The 25,081-nt window shown below is 36.9% G+C and overlaps 1 long non-coding RNA gene across 1 annotated transcript; it reads left to right on the forward strand.

Moving 5' to 3' along the window:
- Nucleotides 1–7,629: 7,629 nt before the first annotated feature.
- On the forward strand, nucleotides 7,630–23,978 carry LOC133223909 (uncharacterized). The gene is made up of 2 exons (XR_009728732.1): nucleotides 7,630–7,763; nucleotides 23,846–23,978. It is a non-coding gene; the product is annotated as an uncharacterized LOC133223909 (long non-coding RNA).
- Nucleotides 23,979–25,081: the final 1,103 nt, after the last annotated feature.

A 25,081-nucleotide genomic window follows, 5' to 3' on the forward strand; every position in this document is an offset into this window, starting at 1 on the left:
CAGTACTGATGACCAAATACTTCATTTCAGTTTTGTCACTTTTTTGCCCATAGTGTCTCTCCTGAGCACTTCTTGCCTGTCAAACATGAACAGCATCCCACCTAAGGAAAGCATATAAAAAAGGCAATGTAACAAACAGCCAACTGCCATGATTTAAGCTTGGGATTTGTTTCTAGGATCACTACCTAGCTGTGAAAGTTCTCTGATCCCTGTGTGCTGTCTCTAAGCACTCGCTACTGTTAGGAATAGGATCCTAAACTAAATATAGCTTCAGTCCAGTGTGGAGCAGTTGTTATGATACATATGTATTTATAAACACATATACATGCATGTACAAGAAAAACATTTAAGAAAATACAGATAATATAACAGAATCTATGGATTATCTTAGGCAAACATATTATTTTGGACATTAAAATGTAAGAGTCTCCCCCAGTGTGATTGTGAGCTCAAAATAAAAAGAAGCAGGTGGCTTCTTGGGGAGTAAAACAGACCAAAGTTTAAGTTCAAAAACAAACCTTTAAAAATCCCAAACAGACAGAAACACAAGCAGCCAATTGCCTCAGAATTTCACCTATTTCCTGCTTAACACATTATGGACTAGTGCAGCCCATTGAAATCCTTTAACAAAGATGGAGTTTCCCTCATCAAAATCATTCCTGGAAGTCATTTCACTTCCACAAAACCTAAAGTAAACCTAGGCAGAGCCCCATTAGAATGTCTGCCAGGCATGACTTAGTATTTTCTTGACAACTGACCTATACATTGCCCATGTTGATCTAGGACCCCTTGCCAAGCTTTCCTGAAATGCACATTCCATTAATCAAAAATGTTTTAAACTCTTCAAATTTGATTTGATCTCAATCTGCTCCATATCCATTGTGCCCTGGGGCATTCTGGTCTCAGTTATTAAGTACAACTGTCACTAACTTCCAAACTGAGCAGTATCCAGGAGCGTGCGGCTTGCTCTGTCATTCAGGGCCTTGCTGCCTGACACTCCTTTGTCCTTATACTGCAATTCCTCGTCTCCTCTCCACTCTTGCTGTTTTTTGATCTCTCAGCATACCCATCCTGCCCTCCCATTTCCCCAGCACAGTCCACTGAACCACTGCAAAGGGTACAATTTCCCCAGTCTTCTTTTTGTGCAGAGAACTCCATCTGAACTAGAGTGTAGCAGTCAATATGATCATAACCTCGCCCTGTTTAAGGTTTTAAGTGAATACTGGATTTTTTGTTTCAATTTATTAAGATTATTTTTGGTTTAAAAATAAATAGGGATAAAGCTTTGCTCTGTGCTATACAGCATAAACTTTTAACAAGTTATGCTACTGGTGAAAAATGAAGATTGCTAACTGGGGTAGTATTTTCAAACATCCTTCATTATCTTTGCCTCTACTAACCCAAGAAAACTGACAGCCCATGTAAGAAAGTGCATATTCACATACTTTAGCAATGGATAAAACAATGGAAGCTATGTCAAAGTGAGTCCAATAGTCTGGCAATGCAATACCAGGATGACATTGCATTAAGAAGGAAGGTTAAAACCCCTGTTGTGATGACTGCCCTGATGGAGCTCTATACTGTGCTCAACATTAAGTTAGGAGCTTTGTACAGCACTTGCACAATAGAGTCGTCTACTCAAGACTGAACTGGCTTAAGTCTGGTCCACGGCTCATAACATGATAAAGTATACAGTACCCATTTTCTCCCCTGCCTCCTTTCTACAAGACCAAGTCAGTTATTTAAGTTAACATCTGTCTATCATGCCACATTTATGTACTTCCTCTGTTACATGGCAGCTAAACTTTGCATTTTTCTCCATTATTTCCTGACCCTGAAACTTCAGTAGGAGTACAGCCACTCCCCAAAATGGCAGACTTGAATCCAAATTTTGCACTGCCAATGATCTATTTCTCAGTCAAATAAATGTTTGCAACAGCTTTCGTTACTCTAAACAACTCAAGCCTTTTTTAGACTTTATTGGAAACAGTTTTCATCTGGCCATTAGTCCTACTGCTTCAGATGGAAAAGAGCTGAGGATTAGTTACATCTGGATATGTCTCCATCTCTATTAAAGTCAGTCACCTGCCAACTCTTTTAACAAGCGGTGAAACAGCTTAAAAAGTTCATTGGATCAAGTTGTTTGTCAGCAGTGAATGGGGAGGAAGAAACAAGGGAAACCAGTCCCATGCTTATTTTTCAAAGTTAAAAGAATTTCCAAGGGTTATAGGCTGAAGAAAGCATAAGTTTGCAGAGTTGCATTGAGCAGAAAAATATTTAAGTTGGTCATCAGCTCATATTCCTGTGGACTAGAAGGACTTGTTATTCTAGGAATTAAAAGCATTTAAGTGATCCCTTACTGTTAAAAGTTATGTGCTTTTTTAAACTACCCTATCAATCCATTCTAAAATGAGATGTCTTAAATTACCAAATTTTTTTGCAATCTTATCCCATAAATAAACACACACTCAGTCCCCCTATGTGTAAATATATACATATATGCTCAAAAGTATTGCATTGGAACTAGATGCTCTTATGGTATTTTCCAACCCTAACCATTTTATGATTCTGTGATGCCTTAGCACATCTATGCTTTCATTTATGCAAATATTTTATTTTTTTTTATGTAGCTTGAGGACTTCAGGCTTTTTTTCTAGAATGGATTTTGCAGAAATACAAGGAAATGTGTTCACTAGTTTTTATTCCTTTTGTGCACAGAAGTGGCTGAGACACTTTAGAAAATTGCCTAATAAAATATTATTTTCTCTATAGTACTTTGGTAAAAATATTTTATTTTATTATAACTTACCCCATTGAACACAATTCTGGTCCTAATGAATACCACTTTCAAGCAGTGTTTCCTTTTTGGGCTTTCTAACTATCAAGGAAAAAAAAAAAACCTGGGTTTTTTGGTAGAGCATTTTAAAATTCAAATTCTTATAAGGAAATTAACTGTCTTGTGTACTTTAAATCTATGACTGGGATAATTCATAAACTGCAATTAAAACTTTAATATATATAGTGGAGTTCTAGATAATTGTACATGCATACACAGAAACACCAAAGTTTCTGTGAACAATCTCCTAGTTACAACTGTCAACTGGCTCCTTACTTACTGGAAGGAAATGTGCTGAATCCATTTACTCATCTTTCTCAATCAGGATGATACGTCAATGAAATGCATGCATTCCATAATATAGGAAAACTATGCTTGCCAATAAATTAGGCCTTTCAAGAACTTGTTAGGCATGTTGAATGCATTTATTTTTGAAAGACTTTTTTTCATAAAATGTATATTTCTAAAGGTATCAATTTCACATTATGAATAAAGATCTGAAAAATATACTGCTATTTGTGATTTGATTGATGGAGGGTAATGAGTAAGTAGCTGAAATTTTAAAAGAAACTAAACTTCCAGCCTTCCATAATACATTTGAAAAATAGACCTGCAGAAGAGATTTAAAAAAATAAGAAATGTTGCCAGGAGTCAAAAAATTCAGATAATGTTATCTCCAGTAACAGTAATTCTGATTTGCTTTAAGGAAACTAATACTTTTTATGTATTCAAATACTATTTGCAACTTAAAGAATATTCAGAGTTAAAGATGATCTTGCTATTATTCATCTAACAGTGATCAATAGAAGTACATTACATTTCTGAAGCAAATGCCCAGTGAGTTGTTTAACATAGCCAAGATAAGCATAGTAACATTTAATTTATAGCAATTTTAACTTTAGTTCCTAGATTTTCTTGTAAGGATCCCAATTATATAATAGATTATTGCCTTCCACAATGGAATCAATTTTAGGATAAAGAGTATACATGTCAAGAGCGTAAATAAAGGATTCCAGGGATTTTTATCTGTTATCCTTTAAAATGTAATGTCAGAAAGACCAGAAAATGGCTCTCTTTCCACTTGTGGCCAAGTCCCAAAGACTTTTTGTCATTCCAGGAGTCTGCATCAGGCAGAAGTGAAGCATTGTTGGAATTTTGCCAGATTTCCTTGCATCATAATGTGGATGTAGTTGCAGCATCTGCACAAAAGATGATGTTCAGTTTTTAAAATTAAAATGCACAAAGTTCAAAAATCTGTCAGCATTCAAACCCACTTAATTTAAAAAAGATCCATGTCATTGACCTTCAGATGTTGATGTGAGCATGTCTGTGTCTATGTGTGAGAATATCTGGATTAATTTAACGTTCCTATTACCTTGTTTTTGCAACAAAACTCCCACTGCCGTAGCCACACTGGTATAGCTTTGTCAGGGAAGATCTCCAGTATATCCCATGCCATGAGAAGAACACACAGGACATGCTGTGAAAAGTAAAATGCCAATGTAGTTACATTGCTTTATGAATAACAATCACCAGCTTCTGTCAACAAAGATGCAGGCATAGGTTTTTCTGGTGGAGCTGTGACATGGTGGTCCATATGACACAGCCAACTATTGTGATATGCTACTTCACTGAGTTTTCTCCTTGCTTTTAGTCTAAGTTAGTGGTGAAAACTGTTCTGTGTTGTAATTCTCATTGAAAGTCACATTCTGGCCTAATGATCTCCAGTGGTAACAACATTGTTTCACTACAAACAACTGCCTTTTTCAGTCACCAAAAAGTCTTAGTCATTCCAATGACTCGGATTTAAGTAATTTCAGCACCAGGCAAATGAGTGGAAAATAAGCTTTACTCTTCTTTTTGGGAGAAAACATTAAAAAACAAACTAAGTAAATTTCAATTTATTTTCTCAGTTCTAATATAAATTTGATGAAAACTGCTAATTGTCATAAACTTCTATAATATCTTGACTCAAGTTTTCCTAACAAACTTTGCCACTGTCATTTCAACCACTTGTTCTAATAAATACTTAAAGGTCATTCAAAGTTTGTGCTGTACTGCATTGTAGAACATCAAAATGTCACAACAACGCTAGCTTTTTGGAGTTGCATGATAATATATTGGCACAGCTCCATGGAAAGTCAATGGAACTATTCTAATTCATACCAGTCGAAGACCTAGCTCACAGGGCTTAAACTGAAATCAGATTTCACTTACAACTCTAATTAAACAAAAAGAGTCATAAAACCCATTACCATTACAGTGAACTATTTTTCAGGACAAAAATGGCACTGCTAGTTTGACACATAGGTAATCTATTTCAATGGCTAAATGCAGAGGCCAGTGATTCCAACACTCTGGAACGAGATGATTTTTTTTCTACCCATAATTTTAATTCTTTTATGAATACTTCAGTTTTCAGGTCCCAGTAGAACAGAATTAAAAAATTAGAAACATCTACACTTTTTTTTTTTCTATAAAATTTTACACTTCTCTTTGCTTTTGATTCCCACTGCTGACTTCCTAATGAAGTCAGCACAGATGCAGTTCTGTGGGTTTGAACTGAACAAATTAACATGCCATAAGATATTTCATAAACCAACAGCCTGTGAAACTGGAAGTACAGTGGAAAGATTTGTTTGTATCATGATCTCTCATTGCTCAAATTCCCCAAGTTCAATATCAATGTTTTGGTTACTTTTTTTTTTTTTTTTCAGAAAGCATTTCTCTTTTTAGTCTGGAGAAGAGAAGGCTCGGGGGGGACCTTATGACTCTGCAACTACCTGGAAAGAGGTTGTAGTAAGGTGGGGTTGGTCTCTTTTCCTAAGTAACAAGTGATAGAACAAGTGGAAGCAGCCTCAAGCTGCACTAGGGGAGGTTTAGACTGAATATTAAGAACAGTTTCTTCCCCAGAGGGTGGTCAGGCATTGGAACAGGCTGCCCAGGGCAGCAGTGGAATCACTGTCCCTGGAAGCGTTCACAAACCATATAGATGAGGCCCTTAGTGACATGGTTTAGTGGTGGCCTTTGCGGTGATTGGGAACGGTCGGACTTCATGATCTTAAAAGTCTTTTCCAATTCTGTGATTTCTTAGGGTTAGTAAAATATCCCCCTAACTTGATTTTTGAAATGTTTTGTATAATGTTGCATTTGCATTTACACAAAATATTTATAAACTAAAGATAGGGAAAGCTTGGCTGGTTTACCCATGCAGGTGGGCATCCACTGAGAATCAATGCACACTGTCAAGTAAATGATAGCTAAGGTAAGAATAAATAAAGTAAGAAACATTTGGCCACCTTGCCTGGAGAAAATATACACTTTCCGCTTTAGTACTGCTTCATATGCTTAGGGATTTTTCTCACAAAATTCTTTGTTTCAGCCAGGATATTTGGGTAGATTATTACCCAAACTTTAGGAAGCATAGGATCAGAAGTAAATTTTGTATGCAAATTTGAGAGGTTCGCCAAGTATTCTTGATAATGACTGAAATGATTTTATAATCAGTACATTTCACGTAAACCATGCTTTACCTCTGAATATATATTTATGCATTTGTTATACTCTTAACAAATACCGTAACCACTATCATTATCTTGAAGCGCACAGTTATGCATGTGACTCATAGGTTTTTGAATTGCAGGACAAACTTGTTTAGCCATGCTGAGGTTCAGTAGCACGTTAACACACTGACTGATTATGTTCTGTTTATATACTTTGCAACAGTTATCTATCAAATGAGAGTATAAAAATGTAACATTAAATAACCAAAAAGTGAATGTAAAAAGGAGGTCTATAAAAATTGTTTAGATTACAAGTATTTCAACATATTTTTAGTTGACTGTGATTCTTCAAATAGTACAACCCCTATCATCAAAACAGAAAATACAAACCAGTTTTAAAACTCTCATGTGGATTACAAGGAGCCAGGAAGAAATAAAGTAATAAATAGGTAAACACGCTGGGGTTTATTTTTTTGTTTGAAGAGCTTTCCATTTTTTCTGAGCTCAATTGCTAAAACCAGTAAACTGGTAAATAAAAAACAGTAAAAGTGTTAGCCTGATTCTCCACACAGTTCTGTGAATCACATTTTTAAGAACTACTCATTGCTCATTTTACTAAGAACACTTCATACTACTATGAAAAAACTCATTAAAGTTAAGAGTCCGTTAAGAGTCATTTGCTGGTAGAGAATGCAATCCTTAAATTCAGCAAAAACCAGTGTGGGAAACTGAAGGTCAATAAACTTAAATATGGGTGTGCTAATCTATTCAAATTAATGAAATGACCAATTCTTCCTTACATGTAATTCTGTTTTCATTCTAAGTTCTAATATGTGTAGTCCTTTTTTACTGGGACTATATATTTGGTTTCCTGTCCCCATTGTGATGAAGGAGTGACTGAAGGATGAAAGCTAAATGACAGAATAATATTGGAGTGAGAAAACTTTTCGTAATTCTATATAAGAGGATATGGGAAAAGACACAATCTTCAGAGTCCTTGGGAAGTTCCTTTCTTCCCACCTTTGAAACTACATATTCTGTTGTTCAGCATATAGACTTTTAAAAAATTTTTTCCTGGTAAATCACCTTGTCTTTTGTTTGCCCTCTGAATATTGTAAGGCAAGACTGGCTAGCTTGCAGATTGCATGGCATGTTCAAATATTTCACCTAATCTTGGAGAAACAGTAATTGTTTACTTTCATCTAAGGCTGTAGTCCTTTTCTAAATTTCAGTTTAGTTTCAAGTAATGCAAACAGATACAAAATACTTGCACGCTTCTCTTTCAGCTCCTGGGACAAATATTAAGATGTATGCAAATATCTCCTGCCATTTCTTGGAGCATGATTCTGCTGATTCTCTTTGTGACACTTGATATCACTCATGTAGCAACGTAACAGGCCATGTGGCTTGCCCAGGAACAGAAGGTTAGTTATTTTTACTTCTGAAGATCGCTAAAATTAAGATATTTATTTAAATAACTTAATAAATATTTAGGATTCAACTTAACACAAGTAAGACTGGTAACTGTAGAAATATTTCATTGTCAGAGATAGAGGATTCAGCTCAAGACTAAGTGTTTTCATATTGGCTGTATTTCAGTGGATAAAATCTGGTTCCAGCAATGATATCAGGAGGCCATGTAACATAGGGTTTGGTCCTGTTTAGTTTTACATTTTCTGCTTCATTCTTTTATCAGAATAATTTAAGTGATTAAATTCTCATTTACCCTGTCATAACTTGTGTGCCCATATTCTTTGTTTTCATATTTTTGTGAGAATATATTGTTTTCATTTAAAATTCGATTTTGCATGAATTAACTAAAATTTAAAATACATATATATATCTTGAGCAAATGACATACATATTCCTATAGATAAAGCTGACTTTGCATGAGTGTTACACATGTATGAATCTGTAAGGTGAAGAAAGTGTAATGCTGATTTGCAGTGAGTTTTACAGGATGTCATATCAAGGTTAAAACTGAACAAGTTTACAGTTTCTTACCTGTGAGTTCTAAACCTTTCTCTGAAATGGCTGGAGTTTGTTTGGCTACATTCCATTTTATCCAGGCCTTCATCACTATTTTAGTATTCTTAGAAGCTTGTAGTTTGTGAAACTTGTCAGTCACATTTTAATTGACACAGTTCTGCAAGACATTGATTCATTTTCCCTCCTACTTAGTTCCCCAAAATAGAATCATACGTGTCCGTAACATTTACTTTCGTAATTTTTTAGTGGAGTTTCAAAAATATACGTGTAGCAAATATTTTTAAGAAGTAACAGTTTAGGATTAGAAAGGAACAGCAGTTGGACTACAGATCTAACATATCCATAAAGCTATGTGGAAGTATTGCCAAAAATACGAAAACCAGTAAGAACAAAACATCCTTGCTGCTTCAGTGACATTTTTCAGTACTTACACTATCTTTGGCATGTTTTCCCAAACATTCAGTTTGGGAATCAAGGTGGAATTACAACCACCATTAACTTTTGCATTCAGAAATGAAAGCAACCTCTCTTCATGACCCTTCCAGATCATATAAGATACAAGTACTGACTTTGGTCCACTGAATTGAAAATCAGAAAGGCCATAGAAAGGCTGATAAACATGCACCTATCCATTTATACCATGAGTCATAAAACACTATCAAACAGTATTAGTGAGATGCAAGTCTTTAATCAGTCTGTGTGGTATCAACAAAGGATTTTACCCAACTAATAAATTTAGTAGCTAAAATAAGAATGTTGCCTTGAGCTTTGCAAAAAGTAGCATGATGGCAAATAAGTAAAAAATTAAGTGATTTTTCTTTCAGGCAATCCAAGGAACATTTTGTTTTGATTCCACTTGCTTTTTGTCCCGTTTACTCTTGTCAGGAATACAATCGTGGACATGTGTTTTCAGATGTTCTCAGACTTTATTTGCTAGTAGGAGTGGCATGTGGTTTATAGAAAAAGGAAGATCAGATGCTTTTCAGATGTGGTTCTTACAATGCTAAAAGAAGAAAAAAATTTATTTTCTTCTGGTCCCCATGTCCTCTGTTTGTAAAACATCAGCATGTACACTAAAGCCAGTTATTTGTCCCCAGTATTATGTTTTTCTCCAGTTTGCCCAAAGACAAAGAAGTGGAACAGGTAATAACTTCTGTAGAATGAACTTGAGCTAAAATAAAAGGGTTTATCTTGGGTTTTCCATATATATGAAATCAAAACTAATCCTCTTAAGTATAGTCAGAAATTATTAAAGAAAAGGTCTCAGAACTAATCATAGAATCATAGAATTGATTTGAGTTGAAAAGGACGTTTGAGTTGATAAGGACGTTTTGAGTTGAAAAGGACATTTGAGTTGAAAAGGACGTTAAGATCATCTTGTTCCAGTCCCCGGCCACGAGCAGTGTTGCCTCAAACTGATGTTGCTTCACACTAGACCATGTCGTCCAAGGCTCTGTCCAACCTGGCCTTGGAGCATTTACCACTTCTTTGGGCAGCCTGTGCTAGCGCCTCACCACCCTCACAGTAAAGAAATTAATGTACATAAATTCTCCTTTATCTATGCATGAAAAGGTAACAGAAGCCTATTTCAAAACATTTCTGGTATTTTTGCCAGGTCAATAAGTATGATATGCAGCACAGCAAAAGTCTAACACCACAGTTAATTCACTGATTTTTGTCTGTGTTTATAGCTACACAAGCAGCATTTATGTTTAAGCTATGAAAATAATGATAGAGTTTATATTATCTACAGTTAACTAAATGGCTCTATGACCAAACAAACAAAACCCTCAAACCCACTAAAAACTAATGGTCTACAGGTTTATTCTCTACTAGATGCTCTCTATAGCACTCTCTTAAATCATCTGGCCTCACTAAAAGAAAAGGAAAAAACGAATAGATGAAAAAGGAGAAAAAAACAGGAAAAAGAAAGAGTGGTCAGAAAATAAAAAACACACAAAAATCTAAAAAGAAAAAGACAGCAAAAGAAAAAAAGAGCAAGGAAAAATAAGGAAGAAAAATAAGAAAAAAAAATAAGAAAAGGCATGTACAGTTCAACAAACTTGATTTGTAGGAGTGGTGGGAATGCATGCAAAGGAAAATTCCTAACTGCAAATTCTGCAGTTCACAAAGATTAGGTCTTTGGTACAAGATTGAAAGTGGCTTTCTTATTAGCAGCTACATACTTGAAGTATTCCAGTAGCATTGCATTCTGAAATACTTACCGTGGTCAGTTTTCTTGTAGCTAGTTGTAAATTCCATTAATTCTAGCTAGAACAGTATCAGCTAATATGACAAAAAATGTTTCTTTTAATCTCTGAAATGTTACATTTTTTTTCTGTATCATCTAATAACAATGATAAACCTACAACAGTATTTTAAAAATAGAGACTTGGCACTACATTTCTTTGCAAACATCTCATTAAATAGCTACACAAGGTTACAAAGCAGTGTTCACATTCTTTTCAATGCCTTGCAAGGGACATTTGTATTCTATCAGCAGTGTCTGGAAAAGATAAAGCCCAAAATGTAATAAATACTTTCTCATGTTTATAGATTTCCCAGCTATAATTACAATAATGACTCTTGACTGATCAAAGTATCAACAAAGAGACAACCAGATGAAGCTCAGCTGTAGTGTCAGCTGGGAAGTTTTTCTGGCTTATACTGAAGTCTATGGAAGCTTTCATACAATCTGCATGACATTAACACATTAAAAATCATTGAAAGTCTAGAATTAGGTACTGTAACAGAACTGCAAACCCATAGGGTGAGAAAGCATAACACTGAATTAAGCTTGTTCTATACTTCATCTGTCCTTATTCTTTATCTATCTTTACTTGCAAGAAAGACCATATAAAGAAAATGTCAGATGAGGTTGCAGAGCAAGAAAATTGACATGATGCTTAAAAAGGACCATCTGGTCCATAAAGTTCATGATGCTAATGTTCTTTCTGCTGGCCTTCTGCAGTCCTATGATTACATCAGCTGTCATATAAGGAAAAAAGACAGAATGCTTATGCTTTATAGTTAGAAGAGAAAAAAATAGCTTAAAGCAGTATCAACCAACATATCAAAGGAACCCAAAATATTTATAAAAAAGTTTGAAATGACTAAGACAGAAAATACTGCAACTATGATGGGAAAATTTAAACTAAATTCTTGGTCAGATCATAGAGAAAAAACAGTTTCTTGGAGAATATTAGGTTGGGCTGAACAGAGGATGAATTCTGACGTATATAAAATCACTTGTTGATTTCATTTTTTCATTACTCATTTAACCTTAAACTTACTACTGATATTACTACTACTTCCAAGAAATTCATACCCTAGGGTCTTCGAGCCTTTTGCCTAGCTATGACAACTGTACCTGCTTCATCAGATGTCCTGGTTTTGGCTGAGATATTTAATTTTCTTCACAGTAGCTAGCATGGGGCAATGTTTTGTATTTGTGCTGGAGACAGTGCTGATAATGCAGAGATGTTTTTGCTATTGCTGAGCAGTGCTTACACAGTCAATGCCTCTTCTGCTTTTCATACCCACCACACCAGTGAGTGGGCTGTGGGTGCACAAGGAATTGGGAGAGGACACAGGAAGGATGTGTATCACCTACCCATTGTGTACAAACTAACCCTGTTATCTGCCCTCTAATAATGCCTTACATCTCATGTTCCTCCCAGTTCTTTTCATTCTTTTCTCTCTCTCTCCACATTATGAGTCCAGAGTCCAGAATGGATTCTCTATTTTTATTTCCTAAATACCTGATTTGCCTCCACATTCTGAGGACACGTTTCTTACCATAATTCCACTCAAAACCTTTTCTGCCATGTCTGCCAAGCCACAGCTCGTGAACAGAAAATGAGATGTGGTATGCAGTTAAGAAATTGGATAAGCATCTTTCTTTAGTATGTTTGCTTACATTATGCTGCATAGTACCAATTATTAAAATAAACTGTACACTCCTTTAGCCCATCTGTTTCTTAGCTCAGCATTTTATTTCATTCCTGCAACAGCCAAATCATAACCTAATGGTTATGCTAAGAAAAACCCACAGGCACTGCTGGCTGCCTCTGACCTGTGTTTGTTATAGTTAAAGGTACATGACATAAACTGAGCAAAACCTAAGCAAATGCAGTATTTAATATGCAGATGTTTATTACTTCTGTCTTGGATAGCCAACTTTTTAAAAAGTTATATTTTACAGTTCACAGTTTTATTTTTTATACCCCACATAAAGTCACAGACTGTTTTATGTGGGTATGGTCTTTGGAACACTTGAAGAGGAATTTAGTGCCAAATTCATAAATCACTTTGAAGTGATATTTTTTTTTTCCCATTTGAATTCATTACTTTTTTTTTATCTTATAAACATGCAAACTGACGAAGTAATTTATAAGAACTACTGGTGTACAGGTAGAAGAGTGCATTAGTTTAGTGCAAAGAATTTCTTAAATTTACCAGAATTAATAGACCTATTTGATCACTCAGTAACAGGACTTGTGCTCATAGTCCTGAAAAGTATCTTAAAAGGTAATTCAATACAGTGTTTTAAAACTGCAGAGTAGCAAGAAATTTCCAATATTGATGTGGAGTGGACTTAAATATAGTGAACCATTGATAGAGTGAACTTAAACCTGCTAAAACTGAAGTAACTGCTGGCATGCGCAGTTCTTCCTGTGGAAGAAGGCCCACTAATGAAAACCCTAATCTAGTGGAGCTCCTGCCCCTTTCTAATTCAAAAGGTACAACAGTGATGTTCGGTGCAGTCATTTTATATACCACATGGAAACTGCACACCTCCCACTACTTCTAACAATATGATATAGCAGCTTCTTTTTAAACATAGTTTAACACATCTGAAACTCTAACAAATCTTAGGATTCCTGCTTTATACAGAGATTGTCTTCAAACAAAATCTGCTTTTCACCTGTGATTGGAAATGGGTAATAAGGGTACTGTGCAAGGAACACAGCCTTGGAAACAGAATTCCCCCTGCCTTTCCAGCAGCTCCAGTTTTTCCAGAGAATTAAAGCTGTCTTTGTTAACCACATTCACACTTTTAACATGAAACAATGCACGACATTTCTGCTGTTAAATTTATGGTTGAAGCATGCAGCACTAGAAGATGTGCAAGTGTTATGTACAAACTACAGTGCACTCTGCTAACGTGGTTTTTCTTTTAAGCACAAAGAATAAAGTTCAAAGTGGGAACAGCTTTCAAAATGTGACATGCCATGAACTCGGTTAAACCAATTACTTGTCCACTTTACAATGTGTGCAATGTGTTAGACTGCAAGTGGAAAAGATTACCCAGAAAAACATAGTCAAATAGTAAAATGCATTAACCCAATTCTTGTAGAAGAGATACAGTGTTTAAATCATGGAATGAGGGACACCTCACACTAGACCATGTCATCCAAGGCTCTGCCCAACCTGGCTTCCAGGAATGGAGCATTCACCACTTCTCGGGGCAATCTGTTCCAACTCCTCACGACCCTCACAGTAAAGAACTTCTTTCCTACATCTAACCTGAACTTTCCCTGTTTCAGCTTGAACCCACTACCGTTTCTTCTGTAGCTGCAGTCCTTGATGAAGATTCCCTCTCCAGCATCCCTGTAGGCTGCCTTCAGATACTGGAAGGCTGCTATTAACTTGAGTCTCAGGAAAGTAGAGACTTGCAAAGTTCTGGAAAGAGCTAAGCAATAGATATCAACAAATCCTATGGTCCGCCTGCTTCTCCTCTTTAGGCTTTAAAAAATAGATTGTATAGATATGAAAGTATAATTAAAACTCCAGTTGGCATCAGGTTTGGGCACCAAGACAAGGAATCACCATGACCTCCCCATCTGCCAAAGACAGAACCTGGACTGAAGTCCCCCACTCCTTGAGATTCCACCATCCCCCTCTGAGACATTAGATGTTAGTATTTCACTGACTGGAAGGGAATCTTTAAAAGGCATGCATATGCACATCTGCATAGATTGTTACAGCAACTCCAGTGAATTCTACTGACTCACTTTGTAAGATCCACCTTAACACTGCCAACTGCTGCTAAATAATGCTTGGAACCATTTAGATGAATACCGTTGACCAAGTCTGAGACTAGAACTAGATTCAGCCACAGCTAAGCTTTGCCAGAAGTTTAGAAAGAAAGGGGATCTATTCTGAACTTTGTGACTTAATGGGAGAATTTTCTTATTCCCCATATTTCTTCCATTAGACATCAACTGTTGTCCATGTCTGAGACGAGGATTGGTTTCTGACACACCTAGGCTCCATCAGGAGTTTAGAAAGCAAGAGGGTCCAGTCTGAACCTTGTGACTCAATAGGAGGGTCTCCCTTACCCTTTTCACTTTCAGTCTCTATACAAATAATTTTAGCTTGATTCCACCTCAATTTTCATTTATACCTTGCATTAGACACAAACCTTTGACAAAGTCTAACACTATGTCCAGCCCCACGTGGGCTCTGTCAGGTGTTTAGAAAGCAAGAAGGTCCAATCTGAACCTCATGACTCAACAGGCGGATCTTTCTTACCCTTTGTGCCTTTAGTCTCTGTATCATCATCTTGAGCTTGACTTTACCTCTTTACCTTCATCCACATATGATGCTAATCACAAACTCAAGCTACTGTGTCTGGCAGTCTGATTTCTTTTTGCTCAGGAAGTGTTAGTCACCTTAGCAAATTCAGCTATAAGAATACATCTGTATGAAACTTTTATTTTACTCTATTCATTATGACTGAAGACATTCAGTTTGGCATCTTAGAAAATGAATCACTATTATAATAATCCAGTGCATTCTGCTTTCCTTCCATTCATGTCCTTTTCCTCACAAATTATCTAATCTTTAATTTGCTGGTATCAAAGTTATGCACACTTACTTCCAGGTCAGTATCATAAATAAACGCAGTTGTAAACATTTGGTTGGGATAGGTATTTGAAGGGGGTTCTACATTGGAACAGGGACTGTAGCACTAGGACAAGGGGTGATGGGCTTAAATTCAAACAGGGGAAGCTCAGTTTAGATACAAGGAAGTTCTTCCCTGTGAGGGTGCTGAGGCACTGGCACAGGGTGCCCAGAGAAGCTGTGGCTGCTTCATCCCTGGCAGTGTTCAAGGCCAGGTTGGACAGAGCCTTGGGCGACACGGTCTAGTGTGAGGTGGCCCTGCCCATGCCAGGGGGTTGGAACTGAATGATCTTAAGGTCCTTTCCAACTCAAACCATTCTGTGATTCTATGATTCAAAGGCTGTGAGTTTGTTAGAATTCTGTCTAAAGCTACTGCAAAGACTGTCTAAAAGAGAAGGGGGGGAAGCAGAAAGTGAAGGAGGGAATGAAAGAGACAAGGTAGTAAAACTCTTGGGAAAAACCTCGTGTACAGAATCTTATCAGTGTGCTTTCAGATGTGGTATTTTCATTTCTTTTGCTCAGAATAAGGCTTTTTTCTACCTGATAGGTATTGGATTATCAGACACACAGGTCACAACAATCCTCATTGATCAGAATAAAGGGGAAATTTGTCTCCCAACTCTTTGCCTACAATCCTCTTTGTAATCTTAGCTGTACCCATGACTCAGATCCTACAAATGGATCCAAAAACTCTTTAAGAAAATAGCGTAGAACTGTAGCATCTCCATGATGTAGTTAAAACTTAGCAAAATGTGAGGGTTATGGACTACATAATCCTGAAAGACCACTGCAACTTTGAAACATCAAAGTTACTTCTTACCTGAAAGGAACGCCTTCCTCTCTTCTCTTCCACATATGGGAAAGCTACTGAATGACAGCAGCTTAAAGAAGGAAACAAGAAACATTAAGACAATTCTCCAGAGCCATTCAAGCAGAGAATACCTATCATGCAATTCCTACTTTCTTTTTTTTTTTTTTTTTGGGGGGGGGGGGGGTGGAAGGGGAATGTTAATATTACTTTCTAATGTGACTGAAGTACAATCCCAGTAGTGTTGCAGTTATATTTACTTGCCCTGTAAGGTCACTGCTTTCTATTTTGTACATCCTTGTCCTTCCTAAATGGACCTTGCTACACACACTGGCAAAGAAGAAGCCTTTACTAATGACCTAAAGAAACTATTAAAAAAACAACCAAACAAACCACAATGTGTTTAGAAAACAAAATCTTAGAGACAAAATGCTTTTGTTTTTCCAAGTTGTCTCAGGAATTAATCCCATATTAATGTTTACCTGTAAACTGCCTTAATTGCTCTCACAAAATAACTGTGAACCTGCCTTTCCGTTACCTTGAAGAGTGTGATAATAATGGTGCTGATGTTATTCATCTTCTAAACTCTAATGCTATTTTTCTGTACCTTTAAAATGTACTTTCATTTATGAGGTGCTATTAATTCAGCTGACTGCAGCTGATGTTAGACTTTAAGGCTGTTTGCCTCAAAACCACCAAAATGCATTCAGTTATAAACAACTTGTTCTAAAAAAGAAGTGTTTTTCTAGTATCTTAAATTTTCTGACTGTTATTCAACTGCATATCTCACCTCTGTATGCCAGCAGGCAGAAATTCAGGTTTATAGCTCTCATCCTGCACATAGCACATTTGATAGTGCACAAAAGGTACTGTCCTCTGTCCAGTTCCAGCACTGATCTGCTTACAGTTCTGATTCACTGGATAGAATCATAGAAGGGTTTGGGTTGGAAGGGACCTCAAGATCATTTAGTTCCAACCCCCCTGCCATGTGTAAGAGCAAAACCAGAAACCTGCACAAACATTGTATGTTGACTGTTCAGCAATTTCCATAGCAAAAAGCATTGTGGTCAGAGACAAATAGCTAAAATTGCACAATAATCACAAAATAATGTCATCTATATTTTCAACAAGAAATGTAGTTTAGTAGTATATGACACAAAACCCTCAAATTTGGAAAGTTATTGCTCAACTTTGCATGTTCTTCATCCATTATATCATCTCCATCCTTAGCCACTTCATAGAGCCTGCAGGATATTTTGTGAGAAAAAACGCATTTATATATTGTGAAATACTATTTTTGTTATCAAATAAGCAGATAAAACCCATTAAAAAAAAGACACAAGGACTGTCTGTGCAGTCTATCCCTCTATGCTGACTAATACACAAAGTACGTGACCAAAACAAAACCCACTCATATTACTTCCCTCTTCTGCCTTTATTTGCAAAGTCCTATGTCTGTAACCCTCTGGTACACTGGCACAACACCAAGAACTTCACATGCCATTTTGTCAGTCCATCATGCTCACATATCACAATATCAGAACCCAATGTTCTTCAGGGTTTGCTGAATTTGTTCATTACTATGGCCCTTTTCTTTACCACTAGATAGTAATCTTGCCTGTTCACTAGCTCTTACATTTCTGGCTGTTAATACAAGTCTATTTGAATCTCATTCAACTTGTATGCAAAGATGTGTTAGGTCCTTTTCAGCAGAGCTGCTACAGAGCCAGTCAATTATTAGCACCCCAGTCTGATGGTTTCCGTTTTGACACTTGGATGCACACATAGACATACGTAGTGTCTGTCAGAAAACTGCCCCAATGGTCTCTTGGTCAGAAAGAAAAAAACAAATTATATTTAGGACCCCAATTTAGGATAGTTTTAAATTAATTACTTAAGAGGATTTTTTTTTCCTATTATTTATTGCTATACCAGAATTTAATGACTATATAAAAATTTATATCTGGTGTTCCTTGTCAAATCAAGATTATAAAACCAAGAGGAAAAAAGCATTTTTATAGGAAAGAACACTTGTAGGAAGAGACCATACCAACATTATATCCAAGGATGATAACTACTGGAGAAGGCTAATATGGATTTTAACTGAAAATAAAATGGACCATACCCAGATACAGTGGACACAAGGAAGGGCCAAGTCCTGTTGGCATCAGTCTGATTAGACTATACCTGTTAACATTTACAAAACTTTTAAGTCACTACTGAGCTGAAAGAAATAGACCCAAGTATGTGTCTACTATATGAGCATGTTAAAATGAAAATCTGATAAAATAGGTAATAATATAACTAATAAAATACTGACCATTTTGAAAGTCAAGCAACTGAATCAGTATAAAAACTACCATGCTGGTACTTCTGAACATGTCTTGCATATTTACACTCCTGTAGCACAGCTTAATGTAATTCAATTTCAAAGACATAAGTGGGCAAATACTTATAGTCTAAAGAGGAGAAAATTGCCTCTATCACACCATGTTGTCATATGCTGTTCATATTGGCTCCATGTATGTCAGTGTGTCATGAGGGAGGATGCCTTCACTTTTTATACTGTTGCAAGTAAATTATTAATAGAATTCGCAGTGTTTCCAGAGGAGGTAGAATGCAGAAAATCTGCATAAAAATAGAACAAGAAACTACAGTAATATTAGGAAAAGATTAACTGAATTATTATTTTAGGTCTACTTCTATCATACTAGTTACCCAGGGAAACTAAAAATCATGTTACATGGTGATTTTGGCTCTCTGCTTTTGGGAAGCTCTATATTCTGTAAAGAGCAGAAAATCTGGCAGTGACTTAGAAAGTTTCTCGTGAACACCTTAGTTTAGGACATATGCAAGTAATATTTACTGTCATTTTAATTACAGTTTATCACTGACTTTCTACAATAGGTAGAAAACCATCATAACATACACCTTTCTAAATGGATACAAGTAGGACTTTGCAACTGTTATAAAACTATCAGGCTCATTTTGACTTGAATTCAGACATAGTAAAAACTTTGCAGCTGATTTACTAATAATATTACATTGGTGCAAATATTACAGTTTGGTGCAAATGTAGGTGAGAATGAATGGTATTTTCTGTCAGTACACACACATCATAGTCAATGGTGTATTACAGAATCACATGTATATAACTAACTCTTCCACCTTCCAAGAAACATAAATTGTATTGCATGGCCCTTTAGTTTATTTTGGTTGTTTTATCATAGAATCACAGAATGGTTTGGGTTGGAAACAACCTTAAAATCATGCAGTCTGCCATGGGCAGGGATGCCTCACACTGGACTATGTCGCCCAAGGCTCTGTCCAACCTGGCCTTGAACACTGCCAGGGATGGGGCAGCCACAGCTTCTCTGGGCACCCTGTGCCAGCGCCTCAGCACCCTCACAGGGAAGAACTTCTGCCTCATATCTAACCTGAACTTCCTGTGTTTCAGTTTGAACCCATCACCCCTTCTCCTATCACTACAGTACTTGATGAAGAGTCCCTGTCCTTTGTAGCCCCCTTCTGAGGTCTCCATGCAGCTTCTCTTCTCCAGGCTGAATAGCCCCAATGTTCTCAGCCTGTCTTCATATGGGAGGTGCTCCAGCCCCTGAGCATCCTCGTGGCCTCCTCTGAACTTGCTCCAGCAGCTCCATGTCCTTATGTTAAGGACAGAAGAACTGCTCACCCCAACTTGATCAGTGAGAGCAAATAAAGTTTATTGGTGTAAAATTCAAAGATTAAATAATCAGAACTACCAACTGCAGCCGTAGCCTGATTAAAAACCCCATACAATATTTGACCTAAACCTCATTTAGCTACAGCAAACAAACAACAACAGACTTCTCTTTAAAACTGGCAGTGCTCTAAATCATTAAAAGTCCTAGCAAAAGTCATATTTTACTTTTTGCACATTCCTGAACAGGAAGAATATGTTTTTATTATAAAATGCAAGTCCTAAGAGCCCGAAAATTTGATTCCATGCCATTAACTATATATCATCAAAAATTCATTAAAAAAAAAAATTCTCTCAGAAATGGAGTCTCAAAACCAGACAGTTTTTTGGGTCCCTGCAATGGAGAAAGCACAGTGGTAAAGCTAGTTTGCTAAGCTTTTCTGGCTTAAAGAGAGTGAAAATATAGTCTCACTGAAAGCCCTAGGGCAGTAATAACAACGAAGAAAAAAAGAGTGATGACTTAGGCAAAAGCGGAGCCTCCAACACAACCTTCCTTTGACATGTCTCCTAACCTTGGAGCTGTCACAGGACTTCCTGACAGTTCTAAATCTCAGTCCCTAATTCAAAGAAACAAGATGATCTGGACCATGATCATCTAGACAAGATGATCTTTTTATATGTAAAGACTACCTGATTAAAACCAGTTATAAGCGAAACAGGTAGTTACCTAGACAAACTGGGGGGCAGACTAATGCGGCAACTTTTCTAGCACAGCTTTCTAACACAATTTCTGTTTTCTGTGGTGTAAGGCTGCACGAATCTACAAAAGGCAAAGAACAACCCCTCCCAGTGTGTCATTCAAGTCTCACAGGGAAGATAGAGGTATTTTGTGTTACACACATCTTAGCAAACTGAACATGTAAAATGTTAGTGACAAGATGAAAACTGACATATTTGAAGAATCAGTTTTCAGAGCACAGCTGTATTCAAAGGAGAAGGAGTTAATAAGTTTTGTTTATGGGCTGCTCCATGTACTCATTTATACCACAGGCAGGAGTTATTGCTGTTGGTGTGGCCATACCGTCCTTTGCTATTCATGCTGGTGAAATTTATTCCAGCACAAAGGCTCCCCACAAGGACATATACACCATTTGAAGCACCATGTAGGACTTTAGTTTGTGGTTTAGAAGGACAAGAGAGAGCCTTCTTTGTGGGCCCCATGTGAGATGATGAATTTCATACTGGACTGTAAACACATTTTTGAACAGAAAGCATCTGCACATTATATTGAGCTAGTGACAGGGTTTCTGCTAACTGCTTGGAAATCTATAACTGGTGTTGGCAGGCAAAACATGGAAGCCATAACAAAAACTGGGTATGCTTGCAAAAGAGAAATAATTTCAGATGCAAGTAATAGCTGTTCCACATTATCAACATCTAGCATCAATTGTTATTTACAAACTCCCTCCAAACTTCCTGGTATTTAAATTATCCTCAAGCTAACAGAAAACTTCTCCGTATGAACAGTATATCCAACAAAAAGGAAAAAGGTCCACAGTAAGTGTGCACAGATGATAGGATTTATTTACTAAATACATTTTTGGCAGATGGAAGATACCAAGTAAATGAGCTAGAACGTTTGTCATTCTTAGACTGTATATTAGTTCTTTTTGTTCATTCACAGAAATGAAGACAGAAAATACACCACAAGGTATTTTACTCTACAAGAGACCATGATTGCAGGAAATGACAAATGATACCGTAAGGTACAGACCCAGGGTAGACTACTGTTAGAATGTTTTCCCAAAATAATTTGCTGATGCCACGAAGACAATGTTATAACTCTGATGAAGAGAAGGGCAGTTCAGAAATCAGAGGCATCACGATGATTTTTCAGTTCTTACATGTCTTCATGTTAGCAAATTAAAAAGCATAGTAGGACACTGGGCTTGTAGGAAGGCACAGATAGCCCTTTTGTAACAGTAGCTGGTTTGTGTCCCTGATATTTATAACCAAGTTGTAAAAGTCAATGCTGGGTTTAAATTTTTTGCCTTAAACCATAGAAATTTCCCCACGTTTTTGGCTTTCACCAGCTGTCAGCTGCACAGTGTGAACTCAGGAACAATGTACCACCAGCTTCCTAGGACAAGCAGTTCTCATAGTGAAGCACATCATATTCCCATTCTCATGTACAACAATGTACTAGATTTTGTTGAGAATTTCCCATTTTGAGGGAAATGGGGATATTTTATGGCTTTTAACCAAAACAAATAGAGAAAATACCTGAAACAGCTTGCATTTCAGCGGATGTCTCAAAAATAACTTAGTTCTGCAGAATGTGTCTGATGTGAAGAATTTAAGAAGAGTAGAAATGGAATTGGGCATTTGTATGGAAGTCAGAATATACAAAATTGTCTTAAAAACAAAGACTTTGCAGAAGATATTAAACTGTGAGGTTTAATTAAGCTTTAGCTATTGGAAACAAAATCATACCCTACTGAGGGCAAAAGTATCTTACATCTTCCTGATGAATGATTTTTGCATCTCCTGGATCTGTTTACTGAGAGATACTTGTTCTAGACAGATTCTGGTGTTAATCTGTGCGGCAGTTCATACATTTCTAAGAAAACAGTTTGTAGAACAGCTTCCATGAAACTAAATTCTTCAGTAATTTCAGTGGTAGCAAACCTAAACCCCAGGATTTTTCCATGTAAGCTTTCAAAATAATTTGGTTTAAAATTTAAATGAAATGTCTGTCATTGAATAAATTTCAAGGCATCTAAGAAAAACATACAGAATATGTTCTGATATTGTGATTCTGGAGATAAAATAATTGTATATTTCAGCAATGTGTGTTTGAAGACCAAGTTAGATTAAATTTCATTTCTTAAAAACTAATGAGGTTATCTCATGCAGACATTTGATTTAAATCTGAGAACTCAGGAGAGCAAGTTTGTGTTAAAACACAACAGAAGACAAATCCTGGTTTGTAAAACCTGTCCCTTTTCACTTCTTCTGTAACCCTTCACAGCAAAGCTAGCCATAAACTTTCATGAGTTCTGTTGTAATGTACTGACTTCAGAGGAGAGAATCTTGGTTCCAACATTTTTGCTGAAGTGGCTCAGATGTTTAATGGCCATAAACTACTAGCTTGTACAATATATACTTGCTCACATTTATCTGTTATTCCCGTGCAAGTGTTCCAAAGCAAATGTTGCATTAGATGCATCACTGAGCAGTGTTTCCAGGAGCAGGTTACATAATGTACCTGCAGAATAAAATCTGCCAATTCAGCACCCAGGCATGTCACAGAATCCCAGGATTATTTGTGTTGGAAGGGACCGCTGGAGATCATCTAGTCCAACCCCTGCCAAGACAGAGCCACCCAGAGCAGGTTACACAGGAACATGTCCAGACAGGTTTGGAATGTCTCCAGAGAGGGAGAATCCACAACCCTCTGGGCAGCCTGTTGAGTGCTCTGACACCCTCCAAGAAGTTCTTCCTCATATTGAGGTGAAACTTGTGTTTTAGTTTATGGCCATTGCTCCTTGCGCTGTCGCTGGGCACTACTGAAGGGTCTGGCACCGTACTCCTAGCACCCACCTTTGAGATATTTATACGCATTGAGATCCCCATGGTAAGCACCTAGGTCAGGAGAGCTGTTTGATAGCAACTCCTCCCCCTGACAGGGTACGAGTGTATATACTGAAGTCTGAGACGAGCATTCCATAAATATCATGTGGAGGACTGTAAATTGGTCTCTGTGCAGCAGAGCCTTTGTCTGAGCACTTTATGCCTCTTGACACAGGTGATAAATCTTAGTCTTTTGTCTCCCACATGCAGATGCGTGGATAGTTCTGTTAAAATGGCAATAAAATAGCTGATGTATGCACTTGCAACTGCTGTGTAAGGCTCTGGAGTAAGCTTCCACTTAAAATGTTGCAGATAAATTATTTTTGAAAGCATGAACTAGTTAAGAAATCAGATCACAAAGAACCTGAAACACTGCCACAGAGGACAGACAGCACTCTTTATCACTACCATTGATTGTAGTTAGTGAACTTTAAAAGGGATGCTACATAACTGTTGTCTTAGAACAATCAAAATTTTTCTTTGCATAGATAAGAGCGAGCCAGTTCCAATAACTGCCAAAGTGGGAGCCTTCAGAAGAAAGCAGCAGATGAGAGATTTCCTGGAGCATTTGCTGAAGGACAATCATGATGATATTTTCACTGCGACACCCTTTCAGAAGAGTGGAAGAGTAAAGGTAAATCTGGGAAAACCATATATATGTGTTTTCTTTTCTGGTTGGTATTTCAAGGGTGTGTTACGAGTCTGCTGGTTCAACTTCACCAATAACATCTTGTGGATTTGGGGGAAGAAGCTTATTTCCCTGGTTTGTTACTGCAATTGTCTTAGTTTGCTAATTATTATAGACAAATAGTCATGAATGTCCAGTGGCTGAGTCTAGGTGTGCATCATCTCTGCACAGCAGCTGAAAACTTGACCTCAAAAACTATCCTTCTTATATTTTGACAATTTCATTCTCTCTTTAATATAGAAACTGTGTACATGTATCTATTTAGTGAGTAAAGTGATACAAAGAAGTTGTGGAATTGTCAGATTCAATGTTTGTTTGACATGAGCTAATGCTAGTGGAGACTCAGTGAGATATGTGTGGGGTCCATTTCTCATATAAGGAACAAAACCATACTAATAGGTTGTACATGACCACTTTGCTCATTTTTGTGTGACAAGGAAGACTGTTGTTAACGTCAGTGAGATCATTCACTGGACCTACCTAAAGTCACAAAGACTGTGGTTCTCTCAGTTCCTGTATGCAACAGGGTGCCCGTTTTTAAAGAAGAAATCACAAAGCATTTCTTACTAGTTCCAACAGTAATCACTTTAAAATATGTTCTGTATTTCTGTTAGCACCAGACTATTTCAGATAAATGATGACTCTGGGAATTATGCAAAAATAATGTTTGCCAGTATTTCACATGCAACTTGCATATATAGAGACAGAAACTGGTAGGTTGAGGCAATCACTCTTTTGAAAATACAAAACTACTAATTTTGACACATCCATTGTCAATTGTTTTGCTTGAGATGCCTAAATAAGGTCTCCTTATCATACAGTAAAAGAAATTGTGCCAAAACAGACTTTTAATAAAGCCAGTTAAAATGAGTGCTATGGTTTATGCATATAAAGGCATGAATTTCTGTGAGAACATTAATAACTTTGAGCAGTGACTAGGACTCGAGAATCACATTGTTAGAAGTACAGCAAGTGATACATGGCAAGAAATTACTGTCAGGGTCAATACTTTTGTTTGCTGATTTTTAAGTAACTG

Source organism: Neopsephotus bourkii, unplaced genomic scaffold (assembly GCF_033783945.1).
Source record: "Neopsephotus bourkii isolate Nb327-2 ecotype Australia unplaced genomic scaffold, CSIRO-AGI_Nbou_v1 NB_1655, whole genome shotgun sequence".
Lineage (NCBI taxonomy): Eukaryota > Metazoa > Chordata > Aves > Psittaciformes > Psittacidae > Neopsephotus > Neopsephotus bourkii.